A 16590-nucleotide genomic window follows, 5' to 3' on the forward strand; every position below is an offset into this window, starting at 1 on the left:
CTTAGAATTCAAATCTACCATAACCTCCTTCCTCATTTAGAATTCCGCTAAGAATTTAATTTTTTTCGAATTCAAATACTTTCAAAATGCTCACTCATATCGATCCGTGATAGGTGGGTGAGATTTAAGTCACATTAGCTGCCATGTAATGCACCTCAATGAAAGGCTCTCATTCATTTTGGAAATTGAGACTGTCAAGTCGGGATGCCAAACATATAGTTAATTACCAAACATGATAGGTAAGAAGATTGTGAAAGTGCCCTCCATTCTGAGATAGATGATATGCACAACCTTCTGCAGTGCAAAAGATGCACAGGAAAGGATCCTACTTCCTAAGAATGAATGTGGTATTTTCTAGTGAGGTCATTCCGCATCATACCATTAACTCAATTATAACTACTTTAACAAAAAACTTGGTAAATCAATTACTTATACTTTCCACCTGACTGTTTTTATATCATAATATTTTAGTTCACCGCAAGATTATATTTAGCCTCATTTTCACTTAATAATACTTTTCATACTTCATATATTTATCTCAAAAATATTGTAAGTAAATATTTCTTTATCCATTTATAGCTGGTATTTCTATTTTTTCTGATTTATAGGTTTGATTCTAGTATCTTTTTATTTATTTTTATTAACGACTCGGCAGAGCTCGACGTTATACCTAAGCTAACAAAATTGAGCTCAAGTGGGGTGTAAGCCATGGGTTTTGGCTTTTAAGGCCGGATCAAATGAGGTTTAGGTGGAAAATATTTATCTTGGATTGTTATTTTGGGCTCAACCTGCTTGAGTTATACAATTGTGCCCCTAGGTGGACTTGACATGTGGGAACCCATCAAATAAATTTGTTAGATATAAATGAAAGACTAGCTGGCTGCAAGGTTATGTACACTCATCATGCTATGTCATGCAACAAATTCACGTCTCAAATGCACTTAGGGCTCGTTTGGTTCGTGGGAAAAGGAGGGAAAAAAGTGTGGTCAACGGAAAAGTAATGAGATGCCTCTTGTCACGCCCCGGATCCGGACATGATTTTTTTTTTATATATATATATTATGCGCCCCAAATCCGGTTTATGACATGGCCGTGCTATTATAGGTTGTTGCCCACAATAACACGCAGCCCATGATAACAATCTTATTTCATAAAATAAAATCAAATCCGATCAAATCTATTAACTAATCATAAAGAAGCAAATACCGTGCATCTAAATCAAATACTTGAGTTTGTAATATTACAACCCAAACTTATTAACATAGATACTTCTAAGAGTCCCTGTAACTATGCTTCAACTCCCATTTTCATTCACTCTTTCCCACTCCTAATCGCCTTAATTATCTGAAATAAATAAAAGAAAACAACAGGAGGGGTATGAGCTTGCTACTCAGTAAGTAACCATGTACTATCTTATTAGATCAAGCATAATTTTTCTCATGCCCATGCATCATTTGAAGAACTTAACAGAAAATAAAGCATTTCATAGATAAATTATTCAAAACAGGTTATAAAGCACAATATGCTTCAACCATGCAAGTTCATAAACATGATAATGCAAGTCTTATAAAAATGCTGCCATTCATCCATACTTTATAAATCTTACTCTCAGACAGATGTGCTGCTATGGTCACTATAATCCCGTGACAGGGTTCGTATTCGTAGTCGACAAGTTTTATAACTTATTCTTATTCGTTACCAACTTTAACCCGTTGGCAGAGGGCCATATTCGTTGGATGCTAGCTCCAGAGGGGTCGACTGACCTCTATTTCTAGAGGTAGGCATAGCTATCTGAGAGTTCATAAATCATTGTTCTTTTTCGTAAGTCATACTTTCATACATAGGTTGGAAAATGACAAATGGCATCGTAATGTATAAAATTCATGATCATGCCACAAATCTAAATCTCATTTTCATGCAATTTATCATAACCATAATTCATCGTAATGTATAAGATTCATAATCATGCCGCAAATCTCATTTTCATGCAATTTATCATAACCATAATTTATACTGAAATATTTATGAAGGATGCAATTTAACCAAACTCATGAATCACATGCAATCATATGCTTGATCCTACTTTTAAGAAAATACATCATAACAATATATTTTTTTTTTATTATTTTATTCTTACAATTAAACAGTGATTTCTAAATTAATAAGATCAGTGCCAGGGTTACTTACCTTGATTCGCTCACGAATCTCTAGAACCAGATGACAACTTCACTGTACCTATCATCATCATAGAGGACAGATTATCATTTTCTATTTTAATTTATTTATTTATTGTTATTTCATTTCATTTAAATACATCTAATTCTCTATTTATTTAATTATATATTTATTATTATTATTATTTATTATTATTTTTCCTTTTCTCTCTTTTTTTTTTCTTCTTCTTCTTTTCTTCTTTTTTTTTTCCTCCTCTTCTCCTGAAACTTCCCCTCTTCTTCATTCCCGAAGCTTCCCCTCCTCCTCTTCTTCTTCTTCTTCCTCCTCCTCCTCCTCCTCTTCTTCTTCTTCTTCTTCTTCTTCTTCTTCTTTTCTCCTTCCCTCTTTCTTCTCCCGTAAGGGGAGATCGGGCTCGAGAGGGCCAAGCAGCAGCCGGCGACGCCCCCTCGGCCGGCTAGCGGCACCCGCGGTTGCGGCCGTGGCCGCACCTGCGGTCCGCGGCTGCGGTCGTGGCCGGCGTTCCCCGGCCTCCGGCGCCCGCAGTCGCAGGCCGCGCCTGCGGCCCGCGGCCGGCGTTCCCCGGCCTCCGGCGCCCGCAGTCGCAGGCCGCGCCTGCGGCCCGCGGCCGGCGTTCCCCGGCCTCCGGCGCCGCAGTCGCAGGCCGCGCCTGCGGCCAGCGCCCACGGTGAGTCCCCTCCCTTTTTTTTTTTCTTTTTTTTTTCTTTCTTCTTTCCTTCTTCCTCTGTTCACCCAAGGAAAAAGACGAGAGTCGCCCCCTTTGTCCCACCAGAAGGGAGAAAGGGAAGGACTTCGACCCGACTGCAGCCCCCTCCGACGACTGGCGGTGGTTGCGGCCGAAGCCAGATGATACCTGCGACCGAGAGCCGGCAAGCTGACAATCACAGATACGCCTTTTTCTCCTCTTCTTCTCTTCTTTTATTTCATTATCATAAGGTAGGAAGGATATAGGGTAAGGCTTACCTTGCTATGAAGAGAAGCTGCGGCTACTCTCTCCGGCGGCACTGGTGCGAGCTCCAAACCCTAGCAGCGGAGGAGGGAAAAGGGGTTAGAGGCAGAGTGAGGTGGGGGATTTTTAGGGAGAAAAATTTTAAATTACCGCCGCGATTTCAGCGGCGGTTGTGCGGGTTCATCGGCCATTCAAATGGCCGCCGCGGATCTCGCCCCCGTTACGCTCGAGAGGATGCAGCCGAGGATTCCGGCCTCTCCTTCGGCTTGGGCCTCACATTCTCCCCCCCTTAAATAAAATTTCGTCCTCGAAATTCACATACCTGAGACTTCGAAGAATTGCGGATACCTCGCATGCATTTCATCCTCAAGCTCCCAAGTTGCCTCTCTTTCTGAATGGTTGCTCCATTGTACTTTCACATATGGGATGGTACGCCGCCTCAAAACTTGCTCCTTGCGATCGATAATACGTAAAGGAAATTCTTCATAAGTCAAATCTTCGTCAACTTGCAATGGCTCATACTGTACCACATGACTGGGATCAGAGACATACTTCCTCAGTAAGGAAACATGAAAAACATTGTGTACTTTAAATAGCCCGGGTGGCAAGGCTAATCTGTAAGCAACCTCTCCAACTCTGTCCAGAATCTCAAAGGGCCCGATGTAGCGTGGACTTAGTTTACTATGTCTTCCAAATCTCATGATACCTTTCGAGGGTGAAATCTTCAAGAAAACAAAATCACCTGCTTGAAATTCTACTTCTCTCCTCTTTTTATCTGCCCAACGCTTCTGTCTATCCTGAGCTGCCTTGAGTCTTTCCTTGATCAACAAGATTTTCTCTCTGGCATTCTGCACTAATTCTGGACCCAATAACTTCTTTTCTCCAACATCATCCCAATGCAGAGGAGACCTGCACTTCCTCCCGTAAAGGGCTTCATATGGTGCCATCTTGATGCTAGAATGGTAACTATTATTATAAGCAAACTCCACCAAGGCTATATGATTATCCCAGCAACCTCCAAGATCAACTGTACATGTTCTCAGCATATCCTCTAAGGTCTGGATCGTCCTTTCTGACTGACCATCGGTCTGAGGGTGGTAAGCAGTGCTGAGCCTCAATTCAGTACCCATAGCATCTTGAAAACTTCTCCAGAATCTAGATACAAATCGTGGGTCTCGATCAGATACAATGCTCACCGGTACCCCGTGTAGGCGCACGATCTCATCAATGTACTTCTGCGCCAGCCTATCAAGTGAAGTGCCAACCCTAAAGGGTAAAAAGTGAGCTGACTTTGTGAGGCGATCAACAATCACCCATACTGCATCATTTTTCTTAACTGTCTTGGGAAGCCCAATAACGAAGTCCATGGTGATGTGTTCCCATTTCCATTCTGGTATCTCCAATGGCTCCAACAATCCGGCAGGTCTTTGGTGTTCAGCTTTCACTTGTTGACATACCAAGCACCGAGCTACAAACTCGGCTATCTCTCTTTTCATACCATTCCACCAAAAATGTTCCCTTAAATCTCTATACATCTTAGTGCTACCAGGATGAATAGAGAAATAGGATTGGTGAGCTTCCGCCAAAATCTCTTTCTTCAAGTCAGCATCTTTAGGTACACACAGTCTACTCCCAAATCGTAGAGTACCATCTGGGTGAATCCTGAGTTCGGGTCGCAACCCTCTTTCTGCATCTTTCTTGAGCTGACACATCTGTGCATCTGTTTGTTGAGCAGTCTTTATTTTCTCTATCAAGGTGGGTTGTACCATCAAACTAGCCAGCATGTTCTCAGCATCCTTGGTAGTCACCTCAATCTGCATCATGTGGAGATCTTTCAAAATTTGTTTTTGAGTAGTGAGCAAAGCTGTTGTGCCCACTGCTGACTTCCTACTGAGAGCATCTGCCACCACATTAGCCTTTCCCGGATGATACTTAATATTTAGATCATAATCTTTCAGTAGTTCGAGCCATCTCCTCTGCCTCATGTTTAACTCTTTCTGGGTAAATATATACTTCAAGCTTTTGTGATCAGTAAATATCTCACATGGCTCCCCATACAGATAGTGTCGCCAAAATTTTAAAGCGAAGACTACCGCTGCCAATTCCAAATCATGCGTCGGATAGTTCTGCTCATAGGGTTTCAACTGTCTAGAGGCATATGCCACTACTTTATCATTTTGCATCAGTACACAGCCCAACCCTTTCTTGGAGGCATCACTATAAATGGTGAAACCCCCAATATTAGACGGCAGAGTGAAAACAGGAGCAGACACTAACCTTTGCTTTAACTCCTGAAAGCTTCGTTCACAATCCTCGCCCCATTCAAACTTTGCTCGTTTCTGAGTTAAACGAGTCAAAGGAGTAGCTATCCGGGAAAATCCTTCCACAAATCTTCTATAGTACCCAGCCAAACCCAAGAAGCTTCTAATCTCAGTCACATTTGTAGGATGAGGCCAGTCCACCACTGCTTCTATTTTCTTTGGGTCCACTGATACCCCTTCTTTGGAAATCACATGCCCAAGGAATGCGATGTTGTCCAGCCAAAACTCGCATTTGCTCAATTTGGCATAGAGCTTCTTCTCTCGAAGAGTTTGCAATACCCTTCTCAAGTGATCTTCATGTTCTTCATTACTCTTAGAATAGACCAAGATGTCATCTATGAAAACAATAACAAATTGATCCAAATATTGTTTGAAGGCCCTGTTCATTAAGTCCATAAAGGCAGCAGGTGCATTGGTTAGTCCAAAAGACATAACCAAAAATTCGTAATGGCCATATCGGGTTCGAAATGCAGTCTTAGGCACATCCTCAGCTCTTATTATTAATTGATGATAACCGGATCGCAAATCTATCTTGGAGAAGACTTGGGCACCTTGCAGCTGATCAAATAAGTCATCAATGCGGGGCAAAGGGTACTTGTTCTTCACTGTCACCTTGTTCAGCTCTCGGTAATCAATACATAGCCGCATACTTCCATCCTTCTTCTTTACAAATAGTACAGGAGCTCCCCATGGAGAAACACTCGGACGGATGAATTTCTTCTCTAGAAGCTCCTGTAGCTGAACTTTCAATTCTCTCAGCTCCGCAGGGGCCATCCGGTAAGGAGCCTTAGAGATTGGTCCAACACCCGGTATGAGATTAATTTCGAAATCGATTTCTTGATCAGGAGGTAGCCCAGGTAGTTCCTCCGGAAAATCATCTGGATATTCCCTCACAACAGGAATATCCTCCAGTCCTGATTCTTTTTGAGTGTCCACAACATAGGCTAGATAGGCCTGACACCCCTTTCCTAGTGCCTTCCTTGCACTCATAGCAGAAATAATATGCAAGGAGGGCTTCATGGTGGGTGCATCACCTTGGTAGAAGAATTTCAGTTCATCAGGTATCTGGAACACTACCTTTTTGCCATAGCAGTCGATATGAGCATGATACTCGGACAGCCAGTTCATCCCGAGAATCACATCAAAGTCATGTATATCTAATTGTATCAAGTTTGCTATCAATTCTCTATCTCCTATCTGAATTATGCAGTTCTTAAAAACAGAATCAACCACTACTGTTTTCTTAAGAGGAGTAGCAACATATAGTGGCTCATCTAGCTTATCAGGTATGCGATTCAAAGAGGCAGAAAACTTGGAGGATATAAAGGAATGAGTAGAGCCAGAATCAAACAATACATAAGCATCTATAGTATTAATGGGAATCATACCTGCCACCACTTCGTCACTGGCACTAGCATCCTGCTGTGTTAGTGCGAAAACCCGTGCACCACCCTTCTGTCTTTGATCAGCAGGTCTGGCAGGTCCAGAGTCATTCTCCTTTCTATTCGGACAGTCACGTGCCATGTGCCCCGGCTGCCCACAAATGAAGCAGGCTCCTGCTTTCTTTAGACAAGGTCCAGCATGAAATTTATCACAGTAGTAACAAGCTTCAAATCTCTTCTTATTTGAAGGGCCTTCATAGTCTCTTGGCTGTTTAATCTGATTCCCTGATATCCTAGGCTTCTTCTGGCCACCTCTTTCTCTTTCTGATCTAATCAGTTCAGCTTCAACCTTCAGAGCTCTGTCCAGTACATCCCTGTAACTATTAAAAATTAGAACTGACAACCGGGATCGAATCCCGTATCTCAAGCCTTGCTCGAATCTATTGGCCTTGCTTTGATCATCCTCCATAAGTCGAGGACAGAACCGGCCTAATTCATTGAACTTGTTGGCATATTCCAACACCGTCATGTTCTCTGACTGCCTCAAAGATAGGAACTCATTCTCCTTTGATAGCCTTACTGACTTAGGAAAGTACTGATCATAGAATATATCCTTGAATTCATTCCAAGTCAGTTGTTCATCATCACCCTCGAATGTAGCTTTCATGGCCGTCCACCAAAACTTGGCATTTCCTTTAAGCATGGGTATCGCCAGTCTGATCTTGACATCTTCGGGAAATTGTAGTGCATCAAACATTTCTTCTATTTCCCGAATCCAAGTCTCGGCAGCTAAATAATCAGCTCCACCATCAAACATAGGAGGATTCAACCTCCGGAACCTCTCATAGCAAGAGTCCATACGCTGTGCAGGTTGGACAGTGGTTTGCACCTGCTGTTGCATCTGTTGTTGTATCAATTGTTGCATCTGCTGTTGCTGCTGAAGGAGTTGAGTCATCACCTGACATACTCCAGCAAAATCTGTTTGGGTGGCGGTCGCGGTAGGAGCTGGCTCAACTGGTTGGCTAGTAGTTCTCCGAGAGGGTGCTCTTGTCCCTCTTCTTCTAGCTGCAATATTCCTCAAAACTTGTTCCTCTCTGTTCCTCATTGTTTACCTATTAGAAAGCCAACGTTTATTAGTTTCCATAATTGAGCAACAGTAGGATTATAAAAAAAACAAAAAAATAAATCTATCTACTTTTGTTTAACTAGTTAGACCCAACTAAATGAGACGTAACCATCTATTACTAGACTCTAAGTGTGCCCATTACCAAGCTCTAACTTCTATCCCTGATCAAACCTATTGCTCTGATACCACTAAATGTCACGCCCCGGATCCGGACATGATTTTTTATATATATATATATATTATGCGCCCCAAATCCGGTTTATGACATGGCCGTGCTATTATAGGTTGTTGCCCACAATAACACGCAGCCCATGATAACAATCTTATTTCATAAAATAAAATCAAATCCGATCAAATCTATTAACTAATCATAAAGAAGCAAATACCGTGCATCTAAATCAAATACTTGAGTTTGTAATATTACAACCCAAACTTATTAACATAGATACTTCTAAGAGTCCCTGTAACTATGCTTCAACTCCCATTTTCATTCACTCTTTCCCGCTCCTAATCGCCTTAATTATCTGAAATAAATAAAAGAAAACAACAGGAGGGGTATGAGCTTGCTACTCAGTAAGTAACCATGTACTATCTTATTAGATCAAGCATAATTTTTCTCATGCCCATGCATCATTTGAAGAACTTAACAGAAAATAAAGCATTTCATAGATAAATTATTCAAAACAGGTTATAAAGCACAATATGCTTCAACCATGCAAGTTCATAAACATGATAATGCAAGTCTTATAAAAATGCTGCCATTCATCCATACTTTATAAATCTTACTCTCAGACAGATGTGCTGCTATGGTCACTATAATCCCGTGACAGGGTTCGTATTCGTAGTCGACAAGTTTTATAACTTATTCTTATTCGTTACCAACTTTAACCCGTTGGCAGAGGGCCATATTCGTTGGATGCTAGCTCCAGAGGGGTCGACTGACCTCTATTTCTAGAGGTAGGCATAGCTATCTGAGAGTTCATAAATCATTGTTCTTTTTCGTAAGTCATACTTTCATACATAGGTTGGAAAATGACAAATGGCATCGTAATGTATAAAATTCATGATCATGCCACAAATCTAAATCTCATTTTCATGCAATTTATCATAACCATAATTCATCGTAATGTATAAGATTCATAATCATGCCGCAAATCTCATTTTCATGCAATTTATCATAACCATAATTTATACTGAAATATTTATGAAGGATGCAATTTAACCAAACTCATGAATCACATGCAATCATATGCTTGATCCTACTTTTAAGAAAATACATCATAACAATATATTTTTTTTTATTATTTTATTCTTACAATTAAACAGTGATTTCTAAATTAATAAGATCAGTGCCAGGGTTACTTACCTTGATTCGCTCACGAATCTCTAGAACCAGATGACAACTTCACTGTACCTATCATCATCATAGAGGACAGATTATCATTTTCTATGTTAATTTATTTATTTATTGTTATTTCATTTCATTTAAATACATCTAATTCTCTATTTATTTAATTATATATTTATTATTATTATTATTTATTATTATTTTTCCTTTTCTCTCTTTTTTTTTTTCTTCTTCTTCTTTTCTTTTCTTTTTTTTTTCCTTCTCTTCTCCCGAAACTTCCCCTCTTCTTCATTCCCGAAGCTTCCCCTCCTCCTCTTCTTCTTCTTCTTCCTCCTCCTCCTCCTCCTCTTCTTCTTCTTCTTCTTCTTCTTCTTCTTCTTCTTTTCTCCTTCCCTCTTTCTTCTCCCGTAAGGGGAGATCGGGCTCGAGAGGGCCAAGCAGCAGCCGGCGACGCCCCCTCGGCCGGCTAGCGGCACCCGCGGTTGCGGCCGTGGCCGCACCTGCGGTCCGCGGCTGCGGTCGTGGCCGGCGTTCCCCGGCCTCCGGCGCCCGCAGTCGCAGGCCGCGCCTGCGGCCCGCGGCCGGCGTTCCCCAGCCTCCGGCATCGCAGTCGCAGGCCGCACCTGCGGCCGGCGTTCCCCGGCCTCCGGCGCCGCAGTCGCAGGCCGCGCCTGCGGCCAGCGCCCACGGTGAGTCCCCTCCCTTTTTTTTTTTTCTTTTTTTTTTTCTTTCTTCTTTCCTTCTTCCTCTGTTCACCCAAGGAAAAAGACGAGAGTCGCCCCCTTTGTCCCACCAGAAGGGAGAAAGGGAAGGACTTCGACCCGACTGCAGCCCCCTCCGACGACTGGCGGTGGTTGCGGCCGAAGCCAGATGATACCTGCGACCGAGAGCCGGCAAGCTGACAATCACAGATACGCCTTTTTCTCCTCTTCTCCTCTTCTTTTATTTCATTATCATAAGGTAGGAAGGATATAGGGTAAGGCTTACCTTGCTATGAAGAGAAGCTGCGGCTACTCTCTCCGGCGACACTGGTGCGAGCTCCAAACCCTAGCAGCGGAGGAGGGAAAAGGGGTTAGAGGCAGAGTGAGGTGGGGGATTTTTAGGGAGAAAAGTTTCAAATTACCGCCGCGATTTCAGCGGCGGTTGTGCGGGTTCATCGGCCATTCAAATGGCCGCCGCGGATCTCGCCCCCATTACGCTCGAGAGGATGCAGCCGAGGATTCCGGCCTCTCCTTCGGCTTGGGCCTCACACCTCTTATTTGGTTAGAGTTTTCAAAGGAGAGAGATAGAAAAGTTGTATACCCATGAAAATATGATTCTCACATTTCATGGGAAAGTCTTTTCCATGAGAAACATGGAAAAGTCACTTTCCAATGAGGCAGAAATCACTCCATCTTTATTTTTTTCCAAAAAGGCTCTTCAGCATTAAAGAAGCATTAAAGATCTAATTTTTATGAAGGGTATAATAGGAATTACACATAACTTTTCCAGAAAAGTGGATGGTCAACCAAACATAAGCACTCTGGAAATCTGTCACTTTTTCCATGTTTAACCAAACATACCAAAAGTACATTCTCAGGCATTTTCTTCCTAAGAATCTTCTTCTCAGAATCATATTCCTAAGAAGAAAAATGCTTTCTGCGAACCAAACGAGCCCAGTTAGAGATTGGACATATTCTAAATAACTGTGGGCAAATAGAGAAATTTAACAACCACAATCCCCAGTTATTAAGTTGAGGCAATTGCTACAAATTAGGGCTAGAGATATCAAATGGCCGAACCAGCCGAGCAGTTTAAATCATAATCACAAGATTGGCGTTCAGGAGTAATATGGCTAGATGATTATTAATTCATAAAGAATCCATCAAATTCGTCAAAAGTTTCGAAAGAATTCTGATATAACCAAAATTTTAAAAAATAAAGTTACGAGAAATATGGATATTTTGAAAATTTAGTTAAAAGTACTTATGATAGAGGCAAGAATAGTAGGTGATAGCAGAAGACATCACCACCGTCAACAAATATGATATCATTAATTTGTAATTCATAATTTTTTTTTGAGTAAGTCATGAATAATTTGTGAATAAATCATAAAATTTGTGGATAATTTGAGAATAATTGTATAGTTTTGGCTTGATATGTTTTTGAAGATTAGCTCAGAAAATCATTTAGCTAGGAGGAAAACTAAAACTAATTCAAGAATTGATCAATAACTGAAAGAAAATTGACCCAACCCGAGAAACCTAGTTCATAACCAGATTTTTAGGCTTATTAGCCCAATTGTGATCATATCGTAATCAATGCTTGGTAAACGCATACCCGACCATTATCAAGCTGTCATAGGAGGCAAGCATGGAAGTATTGCTATTCCTTCTTGGAAGGACAATATTGATCGAAACAAGTTTGATCGGCTACCAAATGTAGCATCATCACAATTGGCCTGATAAGGCCGTATAGCATGATTGGGTGCCAAATTCGGTAGCCTGGAAACTTCAAGCTAGGCCCGAGTCGCTTTAATATATGTACCGACCGTGGTCTTGGTTAGGAACGGGCCCAGCTCATGCCTGGCCCAGCTCACTAGTACCCTAATTAGGAGGCCGAACTAAAGATACAAATTATCTTCATTAATTAATCTATAATAACCAAAGAATGCTCTCTGTCTCTCTCTCCGGTGATAAGTTTTCAACTTTTTGCAAAAAACACTTTCACCTGAAACCTTTTAATATTTTAATCAAATTTTAATACTTAATTTTATGCTGCAATATGGTCCAACCATCTATCTCTGTTAGACTCTCTGAACACATGATTGCCATATCTTGACAAAATATTTCTAAAATTTTAAAAATATCCTTCTCAATAAATTAGCACGAGATCTCTAGCACCAACCCATCTAGCTGTTGCGCTGGTTTTCTTCCTATTCATCTCAGACTCCACCACCCACTTGGCCACCTCCACCCCAAAACCCATATGACCTACCCGGCCTATAATATCCGATCCTTGTGCGGTCCTTCTCCACTTTAGCCATAGTTTTTTGGCTCCTCCCATTTTCCAATTTTATCATCATGTACCGACTTTTGTTTTGTAGAGCCAAACATTGTTTATGCCAAAAATATCATGGTTCTACTCTCACTTTTTTTTTTGAAGATTAAAAGAGCTTTCAATTCAATCTCAAAAAATATGACACTTGCTGCTACAAGGCAACCATAATAATAAAACGGGAGAATGAGAAGAAATCACACTATAGTGGTTTTAATTCATATTTGAGGGCTATTTATGTCACGCCCCAACCCGAGATCACGAGCTGGGGGTCATGGCAATCGCCGCACACTCGTAGGAAACTCCACCTATAAGCATGCAAGGCATCTCATGATGATATCAAAATCAGACGGACATAAATAATTCAACTAGTAATATGCAATCTTTCTTTTATTGACTAACTCAACTAACAACGTCTCACAATTCTAACATTGGTCAATTTAAATAAACTCTAATTTAAGGTAACTTGTGCTACAGTTTTTCTAGTCACTCTCTCATATCATAAAACCTTGGTAGGCCACTTCTCTGAATTTGTAAAACAACAAGAAATCGTATAATGAGCTAAACAACCCGGTAAGTAATGAACACTTTAGCTAAATGATCATACAATTAAATAGATAGTAATATGCAGAAAATTAGCATAGGTGCAGTACTAATATTCGAATCAAATCTTTTTTAAAAATAGTACAATTGTTTTTATGGATTTAATTCTTTCAAATAATCGTTTCATCTTATCGATTCTGAGCTATGACCACATTATCCTATAGCAGGGTCATAACACTGACTAATCATCTTGCTATTAGTTGCACATCATCTTGCAGTAAAGTCCTTTAGAATTGCTAGTTTGCTGGCGGTATGTCACTAATAATCTTGGATACAACCTTCAGGATAAATCATGTACCAACATATTAGCCCCCATTGGCAGAGTCCTCAACATAGCTAGGTCGAAATTTAATTTGTTCTCGATTTCATATTTTAGTTCTAAAATCATATAGTGTCAAAAAAGCCAATTATCATTCATAAATTAATTTATTTCAAATTATCAAATTTAACTCAACAGTCAAGAACTATGACCATATTATCCTGTGGTAAAGTCATAACACCATGCATCAAATTCACAAATCAAGAATAATTCGACTCAAAAAATATTTATAATTTACCAATAAATCTAGAAAAATATTACATTACTTACCTCGACTGCAATCCAACTAATATATTCAATAATTCTTGAAAACCTTTTTTAGATCCTGATATTTAAAAATTATATTTTCAATCAGAATTTATCATGATTATTTGAAGAATAGAATCCTAATTCCAATACCCTTATAGGGCTGACCAGGCGGGAGTGCCCGATATCCCAGTCGGTTCGATCAAAGTGAAATTCATCGAATCATACTCAGATTAAAGCACAAATGGTTCAACAAAAATTGGGGCTATCAAATCTAACAATGTTTAGCAGGGCCAGGAGGCTGTCACGTCGTCCGACGACCCTAGATCAGGATCCTTCATCCGGGTCAATTTAAAATCATTGTAAAAAGTTCTTACTAGATCCAACTACCTCTAGAGAGAGAGTAGAGAGAGAAAATTCAGTAGAGAGAAAGAAAGTCCCATAGAGAGAATCTAGAGAGAAAAAGATGGAGAAGAGAGAGAATCTTAATCCGGATCAATTAGGGGTCTGAATTTGGTTATCAATAGCACATGTCAATCTCAATCAATTAGCATGTCTGGCCATGGATCAAGAGAGAGAAAGTCCAACAAGAGAGAAAAGAGAGAGAGAGAGAGAGAAAGTAAGGAAAAGAGAGAAACTTTGTAAAGAGAAAAACAAGAGAGAAAGAGAGAACAAGGTCTCTCTCTAACCAAAGGAAGAATAAGGGAGAGGGAGACGGTGGCTGCAAGTGATGCCCGGAGTCGAGGACCTACGGTCGCCACTATGGATGGCGGCCGACGACAACTAGCCGCTGGCAGCGAGGAAAAAACCCTCATAAACAGAAGTTTGACCCTCTTAACCCATGGAACAGAGGCATCGCAACGACAGAGACTCTGGCCATGGGTTCCAACTACTGTGAAGGACTGAAGGAAGATGCCAACGACAAACGCTGGAGGCGAAGGCAGCTGAAATTAGAAGAAACACGGCCGATTTTCCAAAAATAGAGGAAATAGGGCATCGCCCTTTTTCAGCAAAAAATCGATGATCACCAGCCTAATTGGGGCTCTCAATAACCTTGGAAGAAGGAGGGAAAGAGGAGCTCAAGGGAGGTCAAGTCCTTACCTAGTTTCTGACAACGAACGATAGTGGCGGCGATGTGAACAGTGACCGAGCTTCGGAGAGGAAAGATGCCACAATTTCCGGCGAAGAGCTCCAATCGAGGCCGTCTTTCTGGTGGAGGAGGATCGGGAGGATCGGGAGGAGCTCTTATAGCCTCGATCACGATCGAAATCCGACTCGGAGTCGGATTCCTTCCGATGAGCACGGGAAGAAGAAGACTCCCATCGGGAGTCTCTTTCCAGCTCGCACGTGTTGCGCAGGTGCGGTATTTTCTTTTCTTTTCTTTTTTTTTCTTTTCTTTTTTTTTCTTTTCTTTTGCGCCGAAGCAACTAGGCCAAAACAAAATTCTAGGCTAGTCAAATGGACCTGACCCAGTTCAGTTCCAGGCCTTAAAAGGCCTGGGTATTACAATCTATTTCCCATGAAAAAAATAAAACACTTTGAAGAAGACTTAGCTACAGTGATCGTTTCGAGGCTGGCACAACAATATTGAAGGTTACTTGCTTTTCCGCGACATATACAAGCTATCGAGAGGGTGTGGCTCCTTTTGGGCCACTCACGTCTATAGGAAAGCGAACAGTGTTGCTGGCTAGGTCACCTCCTTTATAGCTCATCATTCTGTAGAATTCCTTTAGGAGAACCAAATATTTGTTTCTTTCTTTTTTCGCCATCTTCTCTTTTCTGATTTTGTTGGATGCACTCATATTTAGTGTGAGGCGCCGTTGTATCAAAAAAATAAAAAATAAAAATAAAACCGGCATGCCAACAGAAAAACAAAAATGTGTCTAATTCTTCAGCTCTGCTCCTTACCATCTCCCACATCCCTCTCATCTGCTGATCAAAGCTCTCCTCTTCCCCAGCAATATCTTATTTGATGGAAAGGGAGTAGTAAAACAGAGAGTATTTGCAAGGTAAGATTACAGGATTTGAATAGGCCCTGCAGAGCGACGGCATAGTCCTGGAACAGAGGAAGACAAAACCACTGATGCTGCTAAAAACAAGACTTCAATATTAGATCTTGCAGGCCAGGATTGAATCTACTTCCACGGGGAGAAAAGATACTTCATCATCCAATCCTTCAGCAGCATCAACAAAAGTCCGTGGTGCCATCAACAAGAGGCTTGGTTCATCCTTCATATCAACAGTCGATGCCATAATCCTCCTCTCTTTTCTTTTTGATTCATCCTTCATGGCAACAGTACATTGCTTGGGAACTTGCATATGATGACATCCCCCTTGAATTGGAGTTCCATATGGAGGCTTTTCCAAAGGATAGCACACGGGAAGGATCTTCCAAGGGAGGACGATCATAATCTTCTTCTCAACACCAGTGTTAAAGGCACTGATAGATGATTGAGATATATTGCAACCAAAAATTAAGTTTCTGGGCCTAATTGAGAAAATTAAAAGTTTTAAAATGAAACTATTTTATGCCAAAAGTTGAAAGGATGTCAATTTTTTTCTTTTTTTTGAGGGAAGGATTGCCCAGTACTCTGCCAATTCATTAAGAAAATAAAATAGATGCAAGTCCATGTAGTAGTTGCCCGAGTATACTCTGCCCGGCAAGTTATTCCATCAGAAGATGCTTTAGGCATTTGCTATGCATACACAAAAAGTTCATTACCTACCACTTCTTCTATGATTTGCACCATTTCCAGCTATCTTAGCAATCTCATTCTGCCTCATGACAAACAAACTTTTAGACCAAACATTACCAGCTTCCAAGGTATTTATTCAAAGTACTTCCTCTCCAAATGGATTTGGAATAGATGAAACACCAGACAGACCTTCATAAACTTGTCCTCTGCATGTTATTCCAGGAGTTCATACCTTTTTTTTCAGTAATAATGAGTTTGTTCTTCTAAGAACGATAAGACGGTGTCAGAAATTTAAGCCTGGCTTATTTTATGAGCTACTACTTACAGCCTGTGCCGTATCCCAAATAAATAATAATACCGGCATCCATAGC

The sequence above is a fragment of the Phoenix dactylifera genome, chromosome 5 (genome assembly GCF_051530095.1).
Source record: "Phoenix dactylifera cultivar Ajwa chromosome 5, Ajwa_hap1_PhDact_Kaust_v1.1, whole genome shotgun sequence".
In the NCBI taxonomy this organism is placed as follows: domain Eukaryota; kingdom Viridiplantae; phylum Streptophyta; class Magnoliopsida; order Arecales; family Arecaceae; genus Phoenix; species Phoenix dactylifera.